Here is a 20056-nt window from a genome sequence, read left to right as displayed (position 1 = left end):
AGAACACACTATTTGCATCTATGATAGCTATTTTATATATAGTAATGTCAACATTTTTAAATTAAATGTTTTACATTCACCTATGGGCTATCTTGTCATTAAGGTGTCTGTAATTTAGGGTCCAGTTGGTTTTCTCCTAACTAGACTGCACTTGTTTTCATAGTAGTAAAATACTTTGCAAATTATACCTTGCATAAGTCCTCATTCTAGCATATGTTAACTGACCCTCTAGCAGCTAGCTGATAAAGTAAATACTAATAGGGGGATTTTATAAAATCTAGAATATAATACAAGTTATTCACACCAGTATAATCTGTTTCTAATATTCTGAACTAGTGCAGCTTTTCTTTGTGCTGTGGTTGGTCTCATAACTAGGTTGACTTTTTTCTCTATCAACAGGAAATAATACCAAAGTTATTTTCTTTGTGGAATTTGTATTATAATAACCCTTAGAGTAAACTTGCTGTGTGTGTGAGGGGCGGGGGAGGGGGGGCACATAGCTCCTGCTTATTGAACCTCTGCTAGGTAAGATGGTGTCCAGTTAGGTTACATCTGGAATATGGTCCTGGGAAGATCACATTATAGAGATGGTCTTCAAAGTGGTTTTTACATTTATCTTTCAATTGAAGTTTTTAGGTACTTATGTATGTTGACTAAATTTAAAAATAAACTTGTTTATCTAAAAAAATTCTATCATAAAAATTATTGCAAACAGCCTAGCCCATGTTTCTCAGTGGTTGAGCATCGATCCATGAACCAGGAGGTCATAGTTCGATTCTCAGTCAGGGCTCATGCCCAGGTTGGAGGCTCGATCCCCAGTAGGGCACGTGCAGGAGGCAGCCAGTTGATGAATCTCATCATTGATATTTCTCTCTCTCTCTCTCTCTCTCTCTCCCTCTCCCTTCCTCTCTCTGAAATCAATAAAAACATATTTTAAAAATTATTGCAAACAAGTGAAATGAAGGAAAAAATAATGACTTAATCCAGCCATACTTTCTGACAATTGTTATTTCCTTTACCCATTCCAACAAATATTTGATGCTATTTCCAAGTTAAAATATTATCAATAGTCTACGTTGTAGCTTCTGGACCATTTTCCCACTTCAGGATTATAAGAAGTATTTCCTCATATTTCCAAGTCAAAGTGAGATACAGAGATAATAAGCCACAATATTTGGTGCTATTTCCAAGTTAAAGTGGGATACAGAGATAATAAGCCACAATCCTTGCCTTGAATGAGCTTACAGTTTAGATAAATGATTAAGATAAATTTATACCAGTAAATAATACAAGATAATAATTTTACAGCTATTAGGGAAGAGCTCTATAGAAGTTCAAAAGAAGACTAGACATTTTAGCTCGATATTGGTGAAGGTATCCCGGAAAAGGTGGCTTTTGAGCAGAATTCTGGGTAGCAAGAAGAACATGAATAGTTTGTAAAGCAAGAGAGTGGAATGACAGTTTTTAAGGTAATAAGTGGTTTATTTAAAGTGGAATACAGGTAAGGAGATACTTTTCCTATTAAATTAATACAATAATTTTATAGTAAAATACTTAATGGTGCTGATTGGAGTATAAATAAGTGTAGGCAGTCTGGAAAGTAATTTTGTAGTATATATTAAGAGCTTCCTTTCCCAGCCCCACCATACCACACACACCCAAAATCTACCTAGGACCTAGTAATCACACTTTTAGGAAATATAAGGAAATACTTTTTATAATCTTGAAGTGGGAAAATGATCTAAAAGCTACAAAGCAGACTATTGTAATATTTTACTGCTTAAAACTTAGAAACCAGTATTTGGCCCAAAGCACCCAAAATAAAGAAAAAAGCTATACTTGGAAAAATATTTGTAATATATCAGACGAGGGCTTCTCTCCTTAATAGACAAAGGACTGTTATGAATCAATAAGGAAAAATGAATAACCAAGTGAAGAATGGGCAAAGGACTTGAACAAGCCACTCATGTAAGAAATTCAGATATTTATAATCCTATCTAATAAAAAAGCAATATGCAAATTAACCATCACTCCATTACACCCACAAGCCACGCCCACCAGCCAATCAGGAGTGAGTATGCAAATTAACCCAACCAAAAGGGCTGCGGCCATGGAGAGAGCAGGAGGGAGGCTTGGGTTTCCCCAGCAATGGAGGAAGCCAAGCTTTCCGCACACCCTGGCCAGCCCAGGCCTCCACTCCAGGCTATAAAGTTTCAATTTTAGAAGATAAATAAATCCCAACAAAAATGGTGGCAGCCACGGAGCTGGAGAGAGCAGGAGGCTAGGGTTGCCCCCGGCGATGGAGGAAGCCAAGCTTCTGCAGCCCTGGCCTGCCTTGACCTCTGCTTAAGGCTACAAAGTTTCAATTATAGAAGATAAATAAATCCCAGATACCAGGGCCTCTGCTTGGATCGCCGGGAGGCCTGGCCGGCCTGCAAACCACCACAGGCCCCTCGCCCAGGCCGCCCCACGCCCCAAGGGAACCCCTACCCTGATCCGGGACACCCTTCAGGGCAAACCGCCTGGCCCCCTCCCATGCACCAGGCCTCTATCCTATCTAATAAAAGAGTAATATGCAGATTGACCATCACTCCAACACACAAAATGGCTGCCCCCATGTGGTCAAAGATCCTGCCCCCATGTGGACACAAGATGGCCAGCAGGGGAGGGCAGTTGGGAGGGACCAGGCCTGCAAGCGAGGGCAGTTGGGAGCAATCAAGCCTGCAGGGGAGGGCAGTTAGGGGTGACCAGGCCGGCAGAGGAGGGAAGTTGGGGGTGACCGGGCCTGCAGGGAAGGGCAGTTGGGGGGGACCCAGGTCTGCAGGGGAGAGCAGTTGGGGAGGACCAGGCCTGCAGGGGAGGGCAGTTAGGGGTGACCAGGCCTGCAGGGGAGGGCAGTTAGGGGCAAACAGGCTGACAGGGGAGCAGTTAGGCATCAATCAGGCTGGCAGGGGGGCGGTTAGAGGGTGATCAGGCTGGCAGGCAGAAGCAGTTAGGGGCAATCAGGAAGGCAGGCTGGCAAGCAGTTGGGAGCCAGCAGTCCTGGATTGTGAGAGGGATGTCCGACTGCCCGTTTAGGCCTGATCCCGGTGGGACATCCCTCGAGGGGTCCCAGATTGGAGAGGGTGCAGGCTGGGCTGAGGGACACCCCCCCCCCGTGCATGAATTTTGTGCACCGGGCCTCTAGTAATCTATAATAATAAAAGTGTAATATGCTAATTAGACTGGACAGCCAAACCACCTTCTGGATGTCCTTCCAAACGACATTCCGGATAAAGCTGCAGCAGCAGGGGCTGAGGCAGAGGCCGTTAGAGGCAATCAGGCAGGCAGGCAAGCAGTTAGGGGCAATGAGGCAGGCAGGCAGAGTGGTTAGGGGCTATCAGGCAGGCAGGTGAGCAGTTAGGGGTGATCAGGCAGGCAGGTGAGTGGTTGGGGTGATCAGGCAGGCAGGCAGAGTGGTTAGGGGTGATCAGGTAGGCAGGCAAGCAATTAGGGGTGATCAGGCAGGCAGGCAGAGTGTATAGGGGCAGGCAGGCAGGTGAGTGGTTAGGAGCCAGTGGTCCCGGATTGTGAGAGGGATATCCAACTACCAGTTTAGGCCTGATCCCGTCAATCAGACATCCCCTGAGGGGTCCCGGATTGTGATAGGGTGCAGGCTGGGCTGAGGGAACCCCCCGCCATGCATGAATTTCGTGCACCAGGCCTCTAGTAGTTAAATATTTTTATATGTTCATTGAAAATTAAAACTGTTTTTGGTATCTATCAGAGTTCAGTCTAGTGTTGGAGGGGATGTGGGGAAATGGTATATTCTTCTTAAGATGGCATTATATTTTTCTTTTGGAAATAAGTTTTAGACTTTTGCAAAAGAGTTGCAAAAACAGTACACTATTTCCATGGATCCTACACCTAGCTCCCCCTAATGTTAGGAACTTATAAACCAGCAGTTGCACATCCCTCTCGCAATCCAGGACCACTGGCTCCTAACCGCTCACCTGCCTGCCTGCCTGCCTGATTGCCCCTAACCACTCTGCCTGCCGGCATGCTCGCCCCCAACTCCCCCCCCACCGGCCTTCTTGCCCCCAACTGCCCCCCCTTGCCGGCCTGATCACCCCCAACTGCCCTCCCCTCCTGGCCTAATCGCCCCTAACCGCCTCTGCTTCAGCCCCGCCACCATGGCTTTGTCTGGAAGGACATCCAGAAGGTCTCCCGGAAGGTCTCCTGGTCTAATTAGCATATTATCATATTACCCTTTTATTAGTATAGATGGTACAATGACCAAAATTGTGGTCAGTTACATTGTAGAATGTCCCATGTCCCTAATTTGGATTTATCTAATGTTTTTTTCATGGATAGATTCAGATTGTGCAATTTGGTCAAGAATACCAAGGAAGCAAAGTTTTGTCATTTTCAGTGTCATGTACATCATGTCAGTGTGCCCTACCTATTTCTGGTGATGGTAATCTTGATGATGTGGTTAAAGTGATGTCAACTGTTTTACTACAGTGAAGTTACATTTTTTCTCTTTGCAATTAAATATTAATATGTATTTTGGGAAGATACTTTTTTTTTAATCCTCACCTAAGGATATTTTTCCATTGATTTTTAGAGAGAGTGGAAGAGAGAGGGAAAGACAGAGAGAAATTTAGGTGTGAGAGAAACACATTAATTGGTTGCTTCCTGCATGCACCCTGCCAGGGCCCAGGCCAGGGAGGAGTCTGCAACTGAGGTACATACCCTTGACCAGAATTGAACCCTGGGACCCTTTGGTCTGCAGGTCAATGCTCTATCCACTGAACCAAACCAGCTAGGGCTGGGGAAGATGCTTTGAGACCATGAATATATCCAGTTCAGCTTTAGACTTTTACTCACCACTGTTAGCATCCATTGATGGATTTTGCCTGTAGCAATTATTACTGTGGTGTACTAATGGAGATTTTCTATTTCCTTTATTCCTTCCACATGTATTAATTAGAATTCTTCTGTAAGGAACATTGGTTTCTTCTCCCTCATTTATTTATTCATTCAGTCAATTTATTTTTATTAGTGTAGGCCCCTGGATATTTATTTTATTCTTTGGGATATAATCTAGTTATATCATTTATTTTGTGCAAATTGTATCAGCTTTGACCACTGGGAGATCTTTTGGGTTGGCCCCTGTGTCCTGTTGACACAACCTCATTTTTTAAAAGCACATTCTTACATTCTGGCACCAGAAGATACTAGGCTCACCTTGCATTTTTCCTGCCCTGGCTCTGAAATCAACTAGTTCTCCACCGAACCTTGGTTTCTTTTATTGGAAAATAGCCATTGGAAACCCAATATCTGGGTGCTGGTATCATCAGCTAGGGCAGTGGTCGGCAAACTCATTAGTCAACAGAGCCAAATATCAACAGTACAACGATTGAAATTTCTTTTGAGAGCCAAATTTTTTAAACTTAAACTTCTTCTAACACCACTTCTTCAAAATAGACTCGCCCAGGCCATGGTATTTTGTGGAAGAGCCACACTCAAGGGGCCAAACTGTGGCTCGTGAGCCGCAGTTTGCCGACCACGGAGCTAGGGTATCTCTGCTTTTAGTACTGGAGGACAATTTTAATAGACTAAAATCTAAAATGGTTATACCCTTTTGACCTAGTGATGTTAGAAATGTATCCTATAGAAGCACTGCCATAAATATATTGCTATGGATGTACATTGCTGTATTTCTAATGAGAAATTAGAAAAATCCAATATGTCCATCAATAGGAAAGATTGGTTAGACTTAATTTTGATATGGTCATTTAATAGAATACCATAGAACTATTAAAAATTATTAGGTAGATCTATGTGTTTTGGCATGGAAAGACATCTAAGAGAGTCGTTTTTTAAAGAAACTTGCAAACCTATGTGTGTCTATTAAAATATGCTATTCTTTTTAAAAAATATATTTGTATTGATTTCAGAGAGGAAGAGGGAGGGGAAAGTGATAGAAACATCAATGATGAGAGAGAATCTTTGATTGGCTGCCTCCTTCATGCCCCCTACTGGGGATTGAGCCTGCAACCTAGGCATGTGCCCTTGACAGGAATTGAACTTGGGACCCTTCAGTCTGCAGGCTGATGATCTATCCCAGTGGTCGGCAAACTCATTAGTCAACAGAGTGGCAAACCGTGGCTCGCGAGCCGCAGTTTGCCGACCACTGCTCTATCCACTGAGCCAAACCAGCTAGGGCTAAAATATGCTTTTAAAAGTCCCCAAGAGTAACCATCAAACTCTTCAAAGCTATTATTTCTAGAGGATTGAATAAAAAAGATACTTTCATGCTGTATTTTATGTTTTGTAATGTTTCAGTTTTTTAAACAGCTCGTTGAGATATCACGAATGTTTTAAAAACAGTTTGTTTTAGGTCACCTAACTTTTCCATGAAGCAATAGTCTAGTCTGTGACAATCTGGAATTATCTTCATACTCTTTACACTAGATATTAGGTTGTTTGACTGAGGCTATAACATTTCTTTTTGTTTTAATTGAGGGAAGACAGGGAGGGAGGGAAGGAAGGAGGGAGGGAGGGGAGAGAGAGAGAAAGAGAGAGAGAGAATTTGTTCCACTTATTTATGAATCCATTGGTTGATTCTTATATGTTCCCTGACCCGGGATAGAACCAGAAACCTTGGTGTATCTGGATGACACTCTTAATGAAGTAAGCTACCCAGCCAGGGAAGGTTATAACATTTCTTTAGTAAATTTTAATGTTTATGAGTCAAGTGACTCACAATATTATGACCATTTAAGGCTTCTAAACACTTATATAGAGTCTTAAGAGGGAAAATAAAGGATTCTGCTCTAGTTTAAATTCTGAGCAGTAATCTCCAGTAGAGTCTTTGACTGGTTTATGATGGTCCTGTTGGCCTGTTTTAAATTTGTCCTTTTCTTGTTTCTTTGTGATTTTTAAATCAAATTTTAAGTAAACAATTCTTATTTATAGAAATTTTTTATTGATACTAGCTCAGCACAAAGAATACAAAATATAAAAACATACAATTCACCTATAATTCTATCACACAGCAATAGCTAGCATTAATATTTGGTGTACATCTTGCTAATATTTTTATCAATATGTACCTACTCAAATATATGTGTATATAATGGTGTCACACAAACTGTTTTGTACCTGTGTTATTTCTTGATTTCAACTTTTCTAATCTTTGAACTATGTTATCTAGTATGGTAGTTTTCATCTACTATTACTTATCAATATATGACATATATGTTTATCTAACACAAGACCTATAAAAGACCATTGCTTAGGGGAAATGTTTTGTAAGGGACTCACCAGAATTTAATTTTAGATTTGAACATTAGGTGCTTAGGGCTTTGTTAATATTTTTTACTCATTCCTGAAACATTTGTTTTTAAATTTATTAAGATTGGTCCTTGATATTAAGTAAAGGAGGAAGATTCATCATGCTTGAAATATTTCCAACAGATGCTATCACAAGTTTAGTATTTACTTGTGAAGAATGTTTTAAAAATATTGGTTAACAGACTAACTTATTTACAGAGAGGGCAAAAACTAAGCACATTAATGGTTTGTTTTTTGTCTCAAAATATGAGGGTTAGCTGACATTGTTTGGATTTGTATCTCTTTTTCCTTAATCACTCTGTTAACTGCATGGATGCTGTTTTTCTCCCTGGTATTCATTGAGTGAATAAGGCTTTCTCAGTGCTGCCTCATTCCCTAATTAAAAGATGATAAACTCTAGATCCTGTATTATCTCTTTTTTTTCATACCACCAGGTGATAATTAATATGTAATATGTTGTGTTATGCCGGCAGCAGCTTCGTATCATTTTCTCTTGTGCTTGATTTAATCTCACGGTATTTTGTAGAGTAACATGCTGTACTTTCAATCATCAAGTATTATGCACTGTATGTAATTGTATGTGCTAAACATTTATATGCCTGGCAGTGCAGTAGGTTTGTGTACACGAGTATCACCACAAACAGGTGAATATTACATTGTGCTACTAAGTCATGATGTTACAACATCACTGGGCAATAGGAATTTTTCAGCTCCATAATAATCTTATAGGATCACCATCGTATATGTATGTGGTCCACTGTTGGCTGAAATGTTGTTAAATGCAGCACATGACTGTATATGAAGTTACCCTCCTTTTGTGTTAATATCAAATGTTAGCCCTCAGGGAGAAAGATAAGAAAATGTTAAATAGAATGCTTTATATTTATAAGTAATCTTAACCACTTACAGTCACACATGTACTGATACTGTTGCCAGCACCCTCTCCCCAAAAGTAGATTATGGATAGTAACTTGATGTTGGAAAGTAGTTCTATTAAACAAGAACAAAAGGAATACTCTGTTAGTAATAGGCCTGGTTATAAATCATTCTTTCCTTCATTCTTCTAATCTTCTACTGGTAACAAAGGAGAAAATTAACTGTCCTAATAGCAGATAGTGTCAATGTTAATTTTAGGATTTGCATTGGGGTATCCAGATTAAAAAATTGAAGGTTTATTCTCATAATCATATGCAACTAGTACTGAGTGCTACTGAAAGGAAATAAAAGTTTAGTTCTTCAGAATCATAATACCATGCCCAGGAAACCCCAGGGGTGTTGGAATGTAAGTAAGCAATATCAGATTACTGAAGGGCCTTATTATACGGTTCTGAGTATTCATATGATACGTAGTTTTCTCTTGCAAATGCCAATATAGGTTAATCCTCAACTGCAAACATACCCCTAAACCTTCATAGTGTATATATTTTGAAGAACATCACAAAACTGATGTGTTTATTCCTTGAAGGGGGATAAAAAATATCTTTAGGTTTCTACCTAGACCAGTGCTAATTTGGAAAAAGAGCTTTGTACTATTTAAAGGAAATTATTCATTTTTCATTTTGATGGGAAAATAGGTCCCTGCAAGTATTTGGGGGTGAGAATGTCTGACTATTTTTCTGTGGTCAGCCTTTGTCTGTGTCTCTGAACTTAGCTCCTATCCTGACTGTGGAGGAATAAGAGGTACAAATAAAACCATTAAGGACATGACTACAACTTCTTGCATTTTATTTTTTATTGAGATATGATTGACATATAACATTGTGTAAGTATAACGTATACATTGTGTTACTTTGATACATTTATATATTGTAATATGATTACTACCATAACTTTAGGTAATACTTCCATCATGTCACTAACTATCACTTCTTTTTTGTGGTGAGGGCATTTAAGATCTAATCTCTTAACAATTTTGAAGCTGTTACACAGTATTGTTGCCTATAATCACTATGCTATATATTAGATCTTCATAACTTATTCATCTTCTAGTTGCAAATTTGTACCCTTTAACAAAATGTCCATGTTTTTCCCCTAACCCCCAGCTCCTTGTCACAACCATTCTACTCTGTTTCTATGCCTTCAGCTTTTTTAGATTCTACATATAAGTACTATCCAACTAATAAAAGCCTAGGCCCTAACTGGTTTGGCTCAGTGGATAGAGCGTTGGCCTGCGGACTGAAGGGTCCCAGGTTTGATTCTGGTCAAGGGCATGTACCTTGGTTGCAGGCACATCCCCATTAGGGGGTATGCAGGAGGCAGCTGATTGATGTTTCTCTCTCATCGATGTTTCTAACTCTCTATCCCTCTCACTTCCTCTCTGTAAAAAAATCAATAAAATATATATATATTTTTTAAAAAGCCTAGGTGGTCCTCACGCCATGATGCCCTCATGCCATCACAAGATGGCTGCACGCACAGCGGAGGAGGGGCCTGGCAGCCACTCCACACAGCCTCCGCCGGGGTTCCCGTGGCCCTGCTGAGGCAGGACCCCGGCTCTGGCCTACCTCTTTGGGGCAATCCTTCAAGGAACCCCCGATGGGTCGGCGGGGCCTACCTCTTTGGGCGATCGACTGCAGGGCTCCCGCACTGTGAGAGGACACAAGCCAGGCTGGAGACACCCCCCTCCTCCCCCAGTGCACGAATTTTGTGCACTGGGCTTCTAGTCATACAATATTTGTCTTTCTCTCTCTCTGGCAAATCTCAATAAGTATAATGCTCTCAAGTTCCATACATATTGTTGTAAATGGCAGGATTTCCCTCTTATTTCTGAATCATATTCCATTGTATATGTATGACATATCTTCTTTATCCATTCTTCTATTGGCAGACACTTAGGCTGCTTTCATATCCTGGCTATTGTGAGTGAATGCTGCAATGAGCAAGGGGGATGCAGATAACTTTGATATCCTGTTTTCATTTCCTTTGGATATATACCCAGAAGTTGCATTGCTGAATCATATGATAGATCTATTTTTAGTATTTTGAGAACCTCCATGCTATTTTTCATAGTGGCTGCATCAATTTACATTCCCACCAAAAGTGCATAGGGTTCCCATTTCTCCACATCCTTGCCAGCACTTATTATCACTTGTCTTTTTTTTTTTTATAATGGTTATTATAACAGGTGTGACGTGCTACCTCATTGTGGTTTTGATTTGCATTTTCCTGGTGGTTAGTGAGGCTGAGCATCTTTTCATGTCTGTTGGCCATCTGCATATATTTGAAAAAATGTCTATCAGTTCCTCTGCTTATTTTTTAAATATATTTTATTGATTTTTTATAGAGGGGAAGGGAAAGGGATAGAGAGTTAGAAACATCGATGAGAGAGAAACATTGATCAGCTGCCTCCTGCACACTCCCCACTGGGTATGTGCCCGCAACCAAGGTACATGCCCTTGACCAGAATCGAACCTGGGACCCTTCAGTCCGCAGGCCAACACTCTATCCACTGAGCCAAACCGGTTAGGGCCCTCTGCTTATTTTTTTAAAAATTTATTTATTGTCTAAAGTTTTACATATGTCTCCTTTTTCCCCAATTGACCCCCCCAGCCATTCCCACCCTGGGCAAGCCCCTACTGCTCCAGTGTCTGTGTCCACTGGTTATGCTAATATGCATGCATACAAGTCCTTTGGTTGCTCTCTAAACACCCCCTCCCCTGCCATTTGTCTCTAGATCTATTCTTGTTCATCAGTTTATGTTGATCATTATATTCCACATATGAGTGAGATCATGTGATATTTATCTTTCTCTGACTGGCTTATTTCACTTAGCATAATGCTCTCCAGTACCATCCATGCTGTTGCAAATGGTAAAAGTTCCTTCTTTTTTATATCGGCATAGTATTCCACTGTGTAGATGTACCACAGCTTTTTTACCCACTCATCTGCTGATGGGCACTTAGGTTGTTACCAAATCTTAGCTATTGTAAATTGTGCTGCTATGAACATAAGGGTGCATATATCCTTTCTGATTGGTGTTTCTGGTTTCTTGGGATATAATCCTAGAAGTGGGATTACTGGGTCAAATGGGAGTTCCATTTTTTAGTTTTTTGAGGAAACTCCATACTGTTCTCCACAGTGGCTGCACCAGTCTGCATTCCTACCAGCAGTGCACGAGGGTTCCTTTTTCTCCACATCCTCTCCAGCACTTATTATTGCTTGTCTTTTTTTTATATAATGGTTATTATAACAGTATGGCGTGCTTTCTCATTGTGGTTTTGATTTGCATTTTCCTGGTGGTTAGTGAGGCTGAGCATCTTTTCGTGTCTGTTGGCCATCTGTATATACTAGGTATATGAAAAAAATGACTATCAGTTCCTCTGCTTATTTTTTAATCTTGCTATTTGCCCATAGATTTTGAACTGCTGTTTCTTAGAGTCAGGCTTAGTTACTTTTCTGAATTCCTAATAGCACTACTTCCAGTTTAGACACTCATCTCTAGTCATTTCTTGTTTTTCTTTTGGTACATAGCTAATCATGATCTAAGGTGCACAGGTAATGTGTAACATCACTTGAGGGTTTTTTTAAGGGGATTCTTTTTTCATGTCATTGTACCCATGAATGTTGTCTCTTATTGCAGATTGAAATTGCGAAAAATACACGTGTTCTTCTTAAGAGAAAAAGAGGTAATCTGTAAGTATTTGTTCTTTAAAAATTCTAAACTTGCTATTATATCAGCTTTTGGAGAAAATTAACTGCCCATAATAACAGATATCTTGACTATTTTTATAGTGGAAAAACCCTGCCAATATTTTTGTTTGTGTTAAAAGAAAGGCAGCATTTGGAAAAGTAATAGGAAAAAACTTTACCCAGTGCAACTCCTAAGATTTAAACCACCTGTCACTAATTTATAAAAGGAGAAGTGATAATTAATATCTAAATAAAATCTTTTTCTTTGAATAATACTAAAAAAATGGAGTAGCAGATTGCACTTCCAATCTACTTAGGCTTATAGGCTGTGTGTGCCTTTGGCAAACTATTTAGCTTCGCTTTGTCTCAATTTCCTCATCTGTAAAATGGGCTTAATGGTAAGTGTCCAGTGAATGGTTCATTATTATTGATGAGGTTACATCTATGGTAGTGTACACTTTCCTCCATTAAATTGAAGCTTACTCTAGTTACTATTTCTTAAACTAATTATATTTCTGATCTTCAAAAATTTAATTACTAGCACTGTGCTTCACAGAGGCACCTATTCTAGACAATAATATAGAATAAAAGAAATACAACAAATTACCTAAATTTAGAATCATAGTGTTTGAGCCTTGGACCTTGAAAATTACCTAGTCTAGGAGTTCTCAAACATTGATTTTTAGACCAGTGCTGGTCAGTGAAGAATATTTACTGATCCTTGGTGAAGCGTGGAAAATAAGGACAATAGGCCATGAGTTTTTTAAAGCTATTTTTTTTCCATTTGAAGGATTGCTTCTTATTATAAGATATAATCTTCTAATTTTGGAGAGTTAAACATGTCTGTATTTTATGAAATCATGATGGTAAGTGGTAGGTATTTTGTTTATAATGTTCATACCTGGCAAAAAGTTGACAGATATGTTATTCCCTTCACCATCCTTCTTTCTTAATAATTTTTTTACTGGTCTGTGATCTTAAAATCTGAATCCAACTTTCTCATTTTGTAGATGATGAAACAGACGAGCAATTATTTAATTTGTTTCAGGTATTATAGCTCAGCAAGCTGCTGAACCAGGATCAAAACCCTGTATACAATGCTGCCTCTCTTGTATTTCTGGTCTTCTTAGAATTGCTTTCATTATAATAGATTATGAAGTTGAAACAGAAAATCTACTAGTTTGTATGTGCTAGTAACTAATTTTGAATTTCAAGTGTAAAGAAATTAGGAAGACTTAATATTTTTCTACCACTAAAGTGTACTTATTAGCCTGCATTAGAAAAATCTTAAATATGGCCAAAGATTTTCATCAGCAGGCCAGAATTAGCTGTCTCTGAATTCAGCTACTTAGGCAGCATGCTACTCCGTCATTGACAAAGGAGGCACAATATCAATAAGGTTAGCATTTCCTTTGGGAAAGAGACAATGGTGTCTTTATGAGGGTAGTAGTTTTCAAGCTTCTAAAGTTAACTTATTTACCCACAGAGAGTCTGCTTGCTTCCTCGTGTGCGCGCTCGCTCGCGCTCTCTCTCTCTCTCTCTCTCTCTCTCTTCCTCTCTCTCTCTCTCATAGATAGATAGATAGGTAGATAGATAGATAGATAGATAGATAGATAGATAGATAAACATACATCTATAGCAGTTGACCTGCAGCCCACCTAGATGTATAAGAAAAAACTACCAAGGTGAAAAGTAAGAGTTAGCAAAAGCATTAGCAGGAACATCTGCCCGGTGTTTTCAGGAGTTTATAGCCACTTTGGAGTGTCTGTGATAATTTAGAGACTCCATTGTCATACCTTTGCCTTGGCTATCCCAAAATACACTTCAAAACAGAAATACCTAATTATCTCCCTTGCCTCACTCACCTTAGTGAAGCATGCCTAGGCCAGGAAAAGAAATGAATGTGAAGGGAGAGAAGATAGTGGAAAATATCTACCCACTCCTAATGTGGAGACATTAACTCTAGGAGTCCTCACCAATGGCTCCTTATAATGGGCTTGCTGTAGCTTCCTTTTTTAGTTAAGAATTATCTCACCCCAATAATTTTAATTTAAAAAAGAATTCTTTAATATCTGAAACATCAGACACACCCATAATGAAATGTTAAGAATATAAATACATTTTGAGTTACCTGCTGCCTTTGGAATATCTGTGTTCTCGTCTTTACTAGTGCTAATATTTGAGGGTTGATTGAATGGACCTTAAGATTTCCATCTTCAATAGATTTATCCATTTTTTGAGTTCTTTTATTAGTCTCATTTATAAGGTGTATTTAACACTGAAGAGCAGAGTGAGCTTTTTAAAAATTTTATTTTTAAACCATGATACAGTTTTACATTATGCTGGCCAGGTAGCCGACTTAATCATTTCAGTGGTTTATTGGGTCATTTTGTAAGAAATGGTTTAAGACTACATGGTTGTATGATTTTTAACAGTATGAAGGACGGGGAAACAATATTAACAAAGAGCTAACCTATTAAACTGCCACCTCCTCTAGCAAATACAGAGGGTAGGTCATGTGGCAAAAAGGTATAGTTGCATAAATTCTCCCTGTAATACAAAGATATTCCTGTGGGCACTATTACTGCTAGTGACAGGTTTATTTTTTTGAACTTGCACTTATGGTTGGTAGCCCACAGTTGTATTATTGCACTACGATAAATAGGTAAGATGACAATATATAGATATACTCTGTACAGTAGTCCTACCTTATCCACAGAGGAAATGTTCCAAGACCCCTGGTGGATATCAGAAACTGCAGTTAGTACCGAACCCTTATATATACTATGTTTTTTCTGTACATACGCACCAATGATAAAGTTTAATTTATCCATTAGACACAATAAGAGATTAACAACAATAACTAATAATAAAATAGAACAATTATAACAATAAAATAAATGTTACTCGAAGAAAAGCATTGTGCTATCTGCTTCCTGTTATAGCACTGAAACCTTTATATTTCTCTCCAAACATGTGACTCCCAAAACTTAGTTTTCTCCCTTTTCATGATGTCTAATAAAGTTGGGTTGTAACATCATGTTTGTCTAGCATAATTTATCTTCAAAATTCCTTAAATATAAGCTTTGGATTAAATTATACACTTAACTCCCAACTTTAGAAAGTTGCATATTAAAAACTTATGTTGTGATTACTGAAATAAGGAAATAGATGCACACAGTGTGTGGGATGTTTATAGGCAGCAACACTATCTCCTAGATCGCCTAATTTCAACACATATAGATAGGATTCCAATTATACCATCCTGTGACCTAGAAAAAGCATTATCTGATGCCAATTGGGAAAGTTCTTAAAGGCATTATGGGAGGGAACTTGTACTTAAGAGTATGAAAGATCATCTTCAATATGGCAGCTAAGGTGCTTTCTTTTCTGGGAAAAGCTGGGAAGAGACTGGCAGGATGGCAGCTTCAGCAATTACGATCTCTCCAGGTGATGAAATAAACAATAATCTTCTTAGAGATGCACCCAGATATCAGTCATAGTTGTTAGATACTTCTAGTCAAAATAGCTAGGCACAGGTGCAATGTGTTGATACAGGGCATCTATATTATTCACCCTAAGTTTTTATTTTGTTTTGTCTTTCAGTTTTCAAGTGTATTATTATAACATTATAATAATAAATGAATGTATTTATTATAATTTTCAAATTCATTATAATTATTGGGTTTAAAGTTTGATTGTACAAGCTATTTCATAGTGATTATATTGGTCTACCAATTTGAGTCAGATAAGATTTACAAGGAGCAGACAGAAGTATATTTCACATTATTCAATCTTGTAGACTGACAGCAAAAGATCTTGCTAGCTACTCTCAATGACTTTTATTTTCTTAAAATATTAAGTTTTTTATTAATATAAAATTAATTATATTGTAATATAGCGTCGGAAAAGTTTGATTTTATTAACCAAATGCAGTCATTCTTTTTTTTAACATAGTATTTGAACCTTATCCTGTATATTTTTAAATGATTTGGAACTTTTTAATAATGTGTGAAAGAAAATAGGATTTTGAAAAAAGTACTCCACCCTTTACAAAAGTCTTGGTGGTGCAACATCTGTGGAGAAATATGCTATTTTAAAGTGCAAGTGCAATACGTATGTTATCTGTTTAATCTCTTGAAACTTTTATAATAGTTTTCTGATTCAACCCTAATCTTTTCAGAAGGCGAATTACCTCTTTATTGGGTAAATTACCCTTTAATGATATGTGACTTGAAAAATGTGATTTCTTAAAGTAGCACTTATGTAGTTAATCATTGATTTTCAAATAGATATTTTTTACACTTTTATAAAGTCTTATGTTAAGGACAGATTAATTTGTCCATACTGCGTGTTATAGCTTGGCAGGTGCATGGGTCCTTGCTTGGTTTAGTCCATTTCCTAAAACTTCTGAAATTGTCTTGGCTTTATACGATTTCGGTTTATTAATTTCTATCATTCTTAAATTGATGATGTATCTGTCATATGCTTCTGGAGATGATGATTTCTTCTTTTAAATTTGGACTTTAATCAGTATGTAGTATTTGTTTCCTTTGTATACTAGAGCTTAATGTATCACTAATGCTTTTTGCATTTAGCCTAACTATCTCAGAACTTTTGAAGTAACTGGAATGGAATGAAATAGTTACTATTAAGTTTGGCCTCAAAACAAAATATAAAATAAAATTGCATCTGATTTTCCACTAAGACTTCTAGAACTTACTAGACATCTAAAAGGACTCCCTCCACCCCCCCCCCCAATTTGAGTCAAATAAAACTTAGAAGGAGCAGACAGATGTATAAAAAAAAACTGCATTGATTTGTAGGGCAGATCAGTGCTCAAAATTTTTGCCAAGATTTCTTTATATACAAAGTTTGTCACTCTTATCAACTTAGATTACACCAGTATGACTAGGGTCACAGATAATGTAGCTGAAAACATGGACTTTAAAATCAGATAGACTGGAATCAAAAATCCCTACTTAGTTATGTTATCTTGGACAAATTATTTAATCTGTCTGAGACTGTTACATCAGCAGTAAAATGAGGATACTACCTTAAAGGGGTTTTCTGAAGGATTAAGTAAAATAATGTATGTATAGGATTGAGCATAGTGCCTAGCCCATAGTAAATGCTCAATAAGTGGTTATTAAAATTCTTTCCATATAGAATGTTAAACATCATGAACAGTCAACTATTCTATGACAAAAGATGATGTCCTGCCCTTTTCTGGCTAATCTATAATAATAAAAGCGTAATATTCTAATTAGACCAGATGACCTTCTAGAAGAGGCAGCCACCGTGGTGGCAGGGGCTGAGGCTTATTGGCCTGCTTCTTCCCAGTTTGGCCTTCATCAGCTCTCAAGGAATGGTGGAATGGTTTTTAAATGAAAGAAATAATAGCCCATTATAATGCTGATAGGAACAATTCAATAGATCAGGAAAAATTAATGAGGCAAGAGTGAGGGGAGAATCCAGGGAAGAATCCATAGAGCAGAACCTCCAGGTTTTTATTCTATGACAAGGTGCCATGCATGAGTGAAGGGGGTTGGCCTTACCTGGGAACATCACCAGTTCATCTATAGTCACAGGAGTGAAAAGAGCATGTGGCCACATATGCTAGTAGGTGGGCAGATGCAGTGGTGGGCAGTGGGAGTCTGTGGAAGTTCTTTACAGACTTTTTTTAGTTTTTTCAGCAAAATAGTGAGCCAGGTTGGCAGCTTAGAATGAGGATGGAGGGAGAATATTGGTGTTCTGTAGAGAGAAGAAGGCATAAAACCTTGGAGAGTGGGCCAGTGCATAGACTAGTGCAGTGCAGTATGGCCCACTTGAGGGAGCAATCACAGATTTAAAGGGGGACATTCAGCACAGTCAAGTTTTTCTCCAGTCAAATTCAGCTGTGTTGGATATAGGTGCTGATTCGGTAGAGAACTGGACTTAACCAAGTCATGGTTTATCCACGTAAGTACAGCAAAAAGAGAGGCAAGAGTGTTAAGTATATTCCAGGGACTGATTATTATTGCCCATTAAATTTAAGCTGGATAAAATGAAGGATTCCATCAACAATACCATGCAGTAGCTACTACAAGTAGTATTCCTGTTTTATTTTTTTTAAATATATTTTATTGATTTTTTTACAGAGAGGAAGGGAAAGGGATAGAGAGTTAGAAACATTGATGAGAGAGAAACATCGATCAGCTGCCTCCTGCACACCCCCTACTGGGGATGTGCTCACAACCAAGGTACATGCCCTTGACCTGAATCAAACCTGGGACCCTTCAGTCCACAGGCCGAACCGGTAAGGGCAGTTTCCTATTTTACATATGGTGCCAATGATTCAGAGCTTTTCAGTGAGAGGTCATATAACTTTTTCAAACTCACACTTCATAGCAGACACTGGGTTTAGAACCCAGATCTCCTAACTGTTCAGCCCATTTACTACCTACATATGCATGTGCCTCTCAGAGTATAGTTGTAATCTAGTAAAGTTGACTCTGGAACAATTCAATTTACCCCTTGCTCTGTATCATAAAAGTGGAGTAGCACTTTACACGGAGAGCATTACAGCATCTGCTACACTTCTTGCTGCATTTCCAATACAGACTGCACTGTTTTGCTGCATTAATTTGCTCATCCATTTTTTCTGTCTAATAGGACTGTCCTCATTTACTAATCATCACCCTCTCCTTTTGAAAACATAGGCATCCTTCACACCCACCTCTAATGCTATGTTTTTTGTGAAACCTTTCTGGATGGTTCTACTTTCTCCCTCATCTCTTTTTCCCCAAAACTGGGTACAATTCCCCCCCCCCCCTTTGAATATATTTAGCATTCTGTTCTTGTTTCTCTTATGGGATTTATCACATTCTATCTTATATATTTGTGAACTGATGTCCCTGCCCCCTCCATGACACATATATGAACACATGTACATGCATACATAGAATGCAGGCCATGTTTTACTCATCTTTGTATTAAGTGCTCTAAACTTACACATAGTAGGTGTTCAAATCTTACTTTTAAATGAATTGATTAGTAGATGTGAGTATATCCCTGGAAAACTTTTTTTTTTAATATATATTTTATTGATATTTTTACAGAGAGGAAGGGAGAGGGATAGAGAGCTAGAAACATCGATGAGAGAGAAACATCGATCAGCTGCCTCCTGCACACCTCCTACTGGGGATGTGCCTGCAACCAAGGTACATGCCCTTGACCGGAATCGAACCCGGGACCCTTCAGTCCGCAGGCCGACGCTCTATCCACTGAGCCAAACCGGTTTCGGCTCCCTGGAAAACTCTTGATAAGGAAGGATTTTAAGATAATAGGCAAAACTGAACAGAGGCTAGCTGGTGGGCTTGAAACAGCACCAGACTTGGAGATGGGCCTCTGTTACAATTTGCACTATTCCTGGTTTGCTTCTCTGTGAAATAAGGGATCAGATAATATCAGTGGTTAAAATATTCAGCTGAACTGGAGGTTCCAAGTAATCCCTTCAGGGGCTTTCACAGCCTCCCCCACCAAAGCAGCTCTGCTTTTTACTTTTATCTGTATTTGTATTTTCATATCCATATAAAATTTTTTTCAAATGAACAAACATCACTACACTAGAAATACTTTGAAAATCTTTGGACTAAATGATCTCTGATGGCTCCTCACTTGAATGTTCTTTGAGCCCTACCTACTGTGTGTGTGTGTGTGTGTGTGTGTGTGTATACATAAATGTGACTCTATACTATGAGAATTTAAGTAGAGAAAACATTTCCCTACCACCAAGGCTTTAGGTAAACATGTATAAAATATTAAGCATATTTAACAACATAAATGACTAAGAAACATACAGTACAGTTTAAATCCAACTAGATTATAAAGCCTTTCAAAAGCTGCCTTCTACTTCTTTTTATGTCTTCAGCTCCAAGTCTGACAATTTCTAAAATGAGAATGAGGTGGTACTCACCTCTTAGGGGCACTTCCTCAATTGGAAACTTTTTTTCTAGTATTGTCCCTGAGAATTTATATGTTGAAACAAGTATTTTTTAGTTTAACTTCATTTGTATAGTCCTTTATAATAACAGTAAGGAATTTT

The 20056-nt window shown here is 38.5% G+C and overlaps 1 protein-coding gene across 5 annotated transcripts in view; it reads left to right on the top strand.

The window, feature by feature from the left end:
* Positions 1-20056, top strand: part of ACSL4 (acyl-CoA synthetase long chain family member 4) — a 90388-nt gene that overhangs the window by 26397 nt on the left and 43935 nt on the right. For 3 of the 5 annotated variants that reach the window (XM_080653819.1, XM_080653820.1, XM_080653817.1), the window contains exon 2: positions 11921-11973. The gene's annotated coding sequence lies outside the window, so the exon portion shown is untranslated. The remainder of the gene's footprint in view (positions 1-11920; positions 11974-20056) is intronic. The other 2 variants (XM_080653821.1, XM_080653818.1) reach the window with 1 other exon arrangement.

Source organism: Plecotus auritus (assembly GCF_963455305.1).
Source record: "Plecotus auritus genome assembly, chromosome: X".
In the NCBI taxonomy this organism is placed as follows: domain Eukaryota; kingdom Metazoa; phylum Chordata; class Mammalia; order Chiroptera; family Vespertilionidae; genus Plecotus; species Plecotus auritus.
This window is presented reverse-complemented; position numbering and strand designations above follow the sequence as displayed.